Source organism: Mustela nivalis, assembly GCF_964662115.1.
Source record: "Mustela nivalis genome assembly, chromosome: 11".
Taxonomy (NCBI): domain Eukaryota; kingdom Metazoa; phylum Chordata; class Mammalia; order Carnivora; family Mustelidae; genus Mustela; species Mustela nivalis.
Genome location: NC_139030.1, coordinates 85,487,361 through 85,495,670, shown reverse-complemented (window position 1 = coordinate 85,495,670; position 8,310 = coordinate 85,487,361). Strand labels below are relative to the sequence as shown.

The window sequence follows — 8,310 nt, the reverse complement described above, 5'->3', positions numbered from 1 at the left end:
GAATAGAATGGAAAGAAATATTACCTATGTGCTGAGAAGTCGCAAATTTATATGTTCTTTAGGACTTCTCTGAATATCAGATTCACATGCTTATTTGCTTTTTTGACATTAGCACTTAAAAGCCTGTTAGACATCTCAAACATCACAAATTCAAAGTAAAACTCCCAATGTCCCACTCTCACCCTGCTCCCTGCCAAAAATGCTTCTGTCCTAAGGCTTCCAAGTCTTCTACCCACATGCTTACGTTAAAAACCTAGAATCATCCTACATTCCTCTTTCCCTTTCTCCTTCCTCTCTTTTTTGCTTAGAATTTTCTTGGCTGCAAATAACGGAAAGCCTAACAGAGGCTTCAACAATGAGGATATTTATTATCCTGCAAGAAATCTGAGTGTAGGGCAGTTCCAGAGTTGACTCAATGATGTCACCAACAACTCCAGTATTTCCAGCTATCCGCTCTGACATCCTCAATGGCTGGTGGCATCTTCTCTTGTGATCACGAGATGACTGCAGCAGCTCCAAGTGTCATGTTCTCAGTTACTAAGGCTGGAAAGGTGGATGTCCTCCCACAGTCTCCTCCCACAGGGAGAAAATCCTTGTTTTCGAGCCTCCTTGTAAACTTCCCTCATATCTTACTAGCCCCTTGCCTAAACCAGTAGTTGGAAGGAGGGAATGGAATTACCATTAATGGTTTAGAGTAATTTATACTCACACCCAGGTCTGAGAAAGGCCATCTTCCTTGAGCAAATGGAAGGTTAAATAACTACACAAATTCAGGACCCTACCAGTAAAGACAAAATAGAGGCAGGGGACAGTAAGGCTGTTAGGTGGATCTGCACACCCCACATTAATGTGCCCTATAACTTTATTTCAAACCCAGCTACTTCCTACAATCCCTGCTCCACTCCAAACTACCATCCCTCATTCCTGGATGCCAAAAGTAGACTTCTAACTATTGTCCTGCTTCTACTTTTGAACACCTGGACTTGCTTACCCTTATAATGCTTCCTCCATGCAGCAGCAGCAGCAATAATTTCTCTTAAACACAAGTAGGCAACGATGCTTGCTTATACCCTCCCATTGCCTAGTAATGGAAGCCATTCTTCCAAGACTCTTTTACCTCTGTGTTCTCATCTTGCAGAGCTCCCTCCCCACCTCTCTCCTTCTCCTTGAACACACCAGGCTGGCGCCTTTAGCCTCACCAGTTCTCTTGATCTAGAGCACTATGATCCATGATCCAGATGTTGTCATAGTTGACTCCTTAGCATTCAGTCTCAGTTCGAACATCTGCTTCTTCTTTTCTTTCTTTCTTTCTTTCTTTCTTTCTTTCTTTCTTTCTTTCTTTCTTTCTTTCTTTCTTTTTCCTTCCTTCCTTTGTCAAACATCAGCTACTTAGAGAAGGAAAATAGCTGTGGAGAGGGGAGAAGCACTGAGCCTGAGTCCCAGGTGGGTTTTAATTCTACCACTAATGAGCCCCCATGTGATCTTGGGCCAGACGCAAGAGGCTTCCATTTCCTTTTCTCCCTCAGGGGAATGGAGGCCCCGCCTTGCTTACCTCACAAAGCTGTTGAGGGACTCAAAGGAGATAAGGGGTGTAGCCACCTCAAGAGCCACAAAATGGGGTATGAATGTGACAGAGTCACTTGTATTTCATAAGTTTGCCTGAGGTCATAGGGAGACGCGTGTGAAGAAGTAAGGCCAGGGTAGGCCGGCAGCCACTTGCTTAGAATAGGGAGAGGCCCTGATGAGGAACCCTGAGCCCCTGCTCCTGGTCGTTCTCTCTCTGTGGAGAACAACAGCAGTTCTAGACCGAGCATTCTTTGTTTATCTGTTTTCATCCTCACCACACCACTTCTCCCCATTCTACATATAAGGAAACTGAGGTGGGAAAAGACCTTAAATGCCAGAACTGGTCCTAAGACTGAGCTCTAGTTCCCTATGTCCTATAATATTCTGAGTTTCCATCCCGAAGGCCCTGAGGCTTGGTCTCTTGCCCTAGGACTCATTATTTCTGGTTCAGTGCACTGTCTTAGCGCCCCACCCACATTCCACTTCCAGTCCTCACCTGCCCTAAGGGTGGCCTTGCCTCTGGAGCTCAGGGGCTTTGGTTTCTGAATCCTCCCCCGCCAGTGAGCCACCAGGAAATGGGACTGAGTGAGCTGCAGACCCTGTGTACCCGGTACACAGTGGGGGGACCTGTGGGGGGGGGACCGGCCGATCCTCTCCCCTACCCAACCCACCTTGCTGCCCTGTTTGAGCCCAGCCCAGCACTTGGTAACCAAGTCAACAGGCCTGCCCTCCTGGGGCAGTTTCTAACAACATTTTCCCTGCTGAGAGCTGACCGGAGAGTATAAGGAGGCCAGTGGCTGTAGGTCTCTCACAGACCTGTATCTGCCTCTCATCGAGCAGCAGACAGACAGACAACCCAAGCCAGCACCCAGCCAAGCAGCATGGTGAACAGGGGTCGGGGGCTGGGCATGCTAGTGAGGGTCCTAGTGGACCCAGGCGAGTGGTGTGAGGGATCCCTAGGATTCCAGGTGTTCCCGGGGCTCCTGTGTGCACGGTGAGATGGGGAGATGGAAAGAAACTTCTATATGTGAGCGTGCCCCCCAAAGTGTACTGGTACGTGAGAGCTCGTGCAGGGGTGGAGGACAGAGTGATGGTAACCAGGATGTGGGTCTGAGTCTCTGCTCAGGTGCAGGGCTGCTGAGAGGCTCTGGATCTAGGGGTAGGGAGGATGGAGTAAGCAGCGCTGGAACAGGAAGTACAGGCACTTTACAAACCCTGGGCCCCACAGCAGATTCATCGTTGGCCTCCCTCTGGTCCTACCTCTCCTGGCTGTCGGGACGCATCCTTGCAGCCCTGCCAAGCCGATGCATCTGATCTGACCCCTTATTTCAACAGAGAGAGTGAGGAGGAGGCGGAGAGAAAGAGAGTGTGCTCCCTCTTATCGAGAGCTGGCTGTGCGTGGGGCTCCTTTGATATCTTTTACCAGGCTCCCCACCAGAAGGGATAGAAAAGCAGTGAAGAACATGGTTGGAGCCAAGCTGTTCCCACTCCGAATATTACTGGTTTTGCTCATGACCTTGAGCTACTTGCTTAACCTGAGTGTCAGTTTCCTCTTGTGCAAAATGGCGTCGTGAAAGGACCTACCTACAGGATTGTCGTGAAGATGAAATGGTATGATGTATGCGGAGTGCTTAGCACAGTAGCTGGCGCCTAATTAATGCTTAGTACAGGGGAACGAAATGATGTAATGACAAAGCCTGCCAGGTGCAAGATCACACTAGTTTTACATTCAAGGAAAGGGCAGTGGAGCAGCTGAAGAGAAGGAACTTGTCTGAGGTCACAGAGGGATGGGGTTTGAGGCTGAATCTAGGTGATTCCAGGGGTTGAGTGCTTTGCCCCAAACCTGTTGCCCCACAGTAAGGGGCGTCATTTCTAATATCTCAAGCTTACCCAAGAGGTCAGAGACACCTTGTGTGGGCCAGAAGTCATGGGGGCCAAGATGGTGTCTGGCTTTGTAGATAGAGCCCAGGGAGGCTGGAAGTTGCAACTGCCAGGGCTGGCCTTGCCAGTAGACTGGTAAACCCTGTCAGTCCTCCCTGTGGGGTATGAGGATTTCTGGAGTCCTTGTGTTCCTAAGCAATCCCCCCAGCTTAATTCATTACCTTCTCTTACTACAACAGGAGGGGTGGGGAATGGGAGTTGGTGAGGGGACCCAACAAGTATGGTGCCGCAATATGTGTCATGCAGTGAGCTAGGCGACTTCTATGCCTTCTTTCATTCAATCCTCATTGTAATTCTAGGAGGGCACTCTTATTATTGCCCCCGTTCATGGGATGGAGGGAGACCCACAAAGGGGTCAACAGTCTTGCTCAAGGCAAATAGAGAAGTAATCCTGGTCCTCTCAAAATTATCAGACAAGGCTCTTGCATCATATTTTAAAAGCCAGGCAAGTGTTAAATTTATGGAGACAGCATCCTCATTAAAAATTATGAAATATTCCAGGCAGGAAAGTATAAAGAATAATATAATAAACACCTGCTACCCAGCTTAAGAAAGAGAATCCCTCTCCAACTGCATACACCGCCCTTTTCTCCCAGAGAGAACCATTGTTCCAAATTTAGTGTTAATACTTTCCCTTGCTTTCTTTATTTTTGTAAGACACACATGCTACCAGAATATATAGCAAAATATAAATTTACCTGTAAATGACGCATGACATTATTTTACGAGTTAAAGATCTTTATAAATGGTATCCTGTTGTATGATTCTTCCCTAATTTGCCTTTTTTTTTTTTTTTCCCGGAAAGAATTTTTTGGTAAGATTCTTTCTTGTAGTTCATCCATTTCAACTTCTGCCCCACCCTTTGTCCATCTTCTTCTGTTGAAGGACATTTAATCGGCTTCTGAGGCTGTGGCTCTCTCCGGCTTCTCTCCTTGTTCACCTGTGTGAAAACTTCTCTAGCGCAAGACCGCCATCAGCACCCCTAGATCTTGCCCTTTTTTTTTTTTTCTCCAAAAGAGATGCATCAATTTAGGCTTCGACCAGCTGTTTAAGAATTCCCATTTCTTCACACCCTCTACAAGGTTAAGCCTTCAAGCTTGGGGAAAGCTGATGGATGTGCTCATCTTGTTTTCAAGGGCTGTGGTAATTATTTCTCAAGCAGAGCAAAAAGACTTATTCTGGTATCCCACTTACTCTGCTGCCCCACATCTGTTAACGTGTGGAAGCCCCGCCCAGTGGGCTGCTGGAGGGCGCGGACCGTGTATGAGGTGCTCTGTACACATCAGGCAGAGAGAAGAGGCCCAGAATGTTTGATGAAGCAAGAGGGTCCAGCTTTCTTGATTCTCATGAGGCTCCTCTGGAAGGGCATTGAACTTTCTAATTTCCAGGACCAAGCAGTTCATCCCAGTCCTGCTTTAGGGGCCAAGCGTCCTTTGACCACCAGCCCGGAATCATGTGGGGAAGACCTTCTCCACTTCACTCCATTGCACTCCAGAATTAGCACACCCAAGAGAGGAGGGAACAGCCTATCTCCTGCCATTCCAGGCCCATTCTTCCCTTCCTTGCTAGCCTTTCAGCTGTAACATGAATCTAGAGTTCTTCCTGCTTTCAAAGCCTCTCCCTTGTTTCTGATCCCCGAAGCCTCACTTGGATCCTGCTTCTCTTACCCATGGCCCTTCATTTCTTTCTGAACACGAGTGGATTGGACTATTATGCTCTGCTGGACTCATCTGACCTCCTCAACACTCTTAAGACGCTTAGTCACTGAGTGAGACTCTATAATCTTAGAACTAACTGCCCACATCTGCTTCCTCTGAGGGTTTTGGCCCGGTGCCTGGAGCCACTGCCTGTGGGTCCTCAAGGCCACCAATAAATCCTTAGACACAGGAGGTGGGGCAAGGAGAGCAGGAACCTTTGCCCTCAGCCAGAGAACCATGCAAGAAAGGATTTTGGGCAGGAATGGTGTCCAGGCACTACAGGCTTCTCTTTGCTAAGAGTGTTCTCTGCATTTGGCCTGCTCAGTGCGAGTGCATCTCAGTCCATGTGGGGCAGGCCAGTGTGCAAATTGGCAATGCGTGCTGGGAGCTCTACTGCTTGGAACACAGGATCCAACCAGATCGACAGATGCCCAGCGACAAGACCATCGGTGGAGGGGACAACTCCTTCAACAACTTCTTTAGTGAAACCAGGGCTGGGAAGCATGTGCCCTGGGCTGTGTTTGTGTATCTGGAGCCCACGATGATTGGTGAGTGACCATCCATCTCTGTCACCTTGTCCTGGGCACCACAGCAATTCCCTCCCCATGCCTGGAGCTCTCGAATTTGTAGCTCACAGGACCGGCAGCCAGTTAAACCACAGATCCGCTGCCACTCAGCCCAAGTCTCAGGGTCACTCTGTAACCCTTTGCTTTTCATTGATGAACACTCAAAGTCAAGGGCCATAACACCTGCATGAATGGAGCTCCTCTAGGGTAGGACTAGGGGTCTGGTCGCCCTGCCCTTTCTGGGTAACTCGGGGAGTCAGGCTGCAAGGGGTAGGGGGTGTCTAAAACTCTGCCCATTGCAGATGAAGTTCAGACGGGCATGTACCACCAGCTCTTCCATCCAGAGCAGTTCATCACCAGCAAGGAAGACACTGCCGATAACTATGCTTGAGGTCACTACACCATTGGAAAGGAGCTCATCGACCTGGTACTGGACCAAATTCAGAAGCTTGTGAGTGGTGGCGGGGGGCTGGGGAAGCAGGAATCTAGATTCCTGCAGTGAAGAAGTCTGGACACCAGACAGGAAGAGAACCTTCTGGGTGAGTTTTATTTTGCTTTATTTTATTTATGGATGAGTTTTAAAAGATATAGGATCAGAACCAGTGAGGGGGAGCCCTGCATATGGATCAGGGGAGGCAGAGGGTATGCGCTGGCCTGGAGCTGGGTGTCTTCTTTACCTCCTATAACAACTGGCCCGAGGCTGGGCAGAGTGGTGACAGGTGTAAACATGACTATGAGCTGTCTGGCCTAACTGTGGAGGTCTGTAGGCATTCCCAGAGTCTAGCCTTGTGTTGCAGGGATGTGGGGAGAGGGCCCTGTGATAAAAAGGGATCCAAATAATCCTGAGCCACGTATCTGTGATTGGGTTTGGCCTCCATCAAGGATGGGGATCAGGTTTCTGGATTGTTGACTTTAGTAGGGAAGCTCTCCAGAAACATGGGAAATTAAGTCAGGAGAAAGCACGTATGGAGCTGGATGGGTTTTGATGTTATGAGGACAAAAATGACATATCATAAGATTCTAGAGAGCCGTGTCTTAGAGACCTCAAGAGGGTTTAGAGAGGAGGAAAAACAAGAGTAGAGAGAATGGGTCCTCCCTATGAGGACCTGCTTTGCTCTTGGAAAGGATTTAAGGAAAGTTTTGGGGAATTTGAAACAGTTGGCTTTTTTCCTTTTCCTCCACTCTGCTTCGTATCCCATATTTCCCTTCACAGCCCACTTTTTAGGCGGAGCAGTGCACAGGACTCCAAGGCTTCCCAGTCTTCCACAGCTACGGAGGGGGCACCAGCTCAGGCTTCACCTCTCTCCTGATGGAGCGGCTCTCGGTTGACTATGGCAAGAAATCCAAGCTGGAGTTCTCCATCTACCCCGCGCCCCAGGTGTCCACGGCCGTGGTGGAGCCCTATAACTCCATCCTGACCACCCACACCACCCTGGAGCACTCGGACTGTGCCTTCATGGTGGACAATGAGGCCATCTACGACATCTGCCGCCGCAACCTGGACATCGAGCGCCCCACCTACACCAACCTCAACCGGCTCATCAGCCAGATCGTGTCCTCCATCACGGCCTCCCTGCGCTTCGACGGGGCCCTCAACGTGGACCTGACGGAGTTCCAGACCAACCTGGTGCCCTACCCCCGCATCCACTTCCCCCTGGCCACCTACGCGCCGGTCATCTCTGCGGAGAAGGCCTACCACGAGCAGCTGTCGGTGGCAGAGATCACCAACGCCTGCTTCGAGCCTGCCAACCAGATGGTCAAGTGTGACCCCCGCCATGACAAGTACATGGCCTGCTGCCTGCTGTACCGGGGTGACGTGGTGCCCAAGGACGTCAACGCCGCCATCGCCGCCATCAAGACCAAGCGCAGTATTCAGTTCGTGGACTGGTGCCCCACGGGCTTCAAGGTCGGGATCAACTACCAGCCCCCCACCGTGGTGCCCGGGGGCGACCTGGCCAAGGTGCAGCGCGCCGTGTGCATGCTGAGCAACACGACCGCCATCGCCGAGGCCTGGGCCCGCCTGGACCACAAGTTCGACCTGATGTACGCCAAGAGGGCCTTTGTGCACTGGTACGTGGGTGAGGGCATGGAGGAGGGGGAGTTCTCGGAGGCCCGGGAGGATATGGCTGCCCTAGAGAAGGATTAGATGGATAGTGTCTTGGGGGGGGGGGTGAATACTAGCAGAATCCTGTGTGTCTGTCCTAAATAAAGTGCTGTATCCTCACCATCTCGCAAAAGTGTCTTTTTCTCTTGGGAAAATTTGCGGAGCAGGGGTTTCTCCTTCAAGGGAGACAGGAAGGCTGGCATCTCAGCCTGGGTGCCCCAGAAACCAGATCTGGTTCCAGATTTTATTAAAGCATGTGATTCCAGGAAGAACAGGGATCCAGGAGAATACAGCAGAGAAAGAGGCAGAATTCACCCTAGGGAACATGCAGCTGAATAAACTTAGAATCAGCCCTTGGGTGAGGGGGCAGGAGAGGAAATAAAGGTGGGGAAAGGCAGGCACTGGCTTCATTCTGCCATTGCCGAAGCCCTCGCCC

The 8,310-nt window shown here is 50.3% G+C and overlaps 1 pseudogene across 1 annotated transcript; it reads left to right on the top strand.

Moving 5' to 3' along the window:
• Nucleotides 1-5,420: 5,420 nt before the first annotated feature.
• On the top strand, nucleotides 5,421-7,997 carry LOC309844536 (tubulin alpha-4A chain pseudogene; annotated as a pseudogene). The gene is made up of 3 exons (XR_014316538.1): nucleotides 5,421-5,752; nucleotides 6,073-6,309; nucleotides 6,984-7,997. The product of XR_014316538.1 is annotated as a tubulin alpha-4A chain pseudogene (transcript).
• Nucleotides 7,998-8,310: the final 313 nt, after the last annotated feature.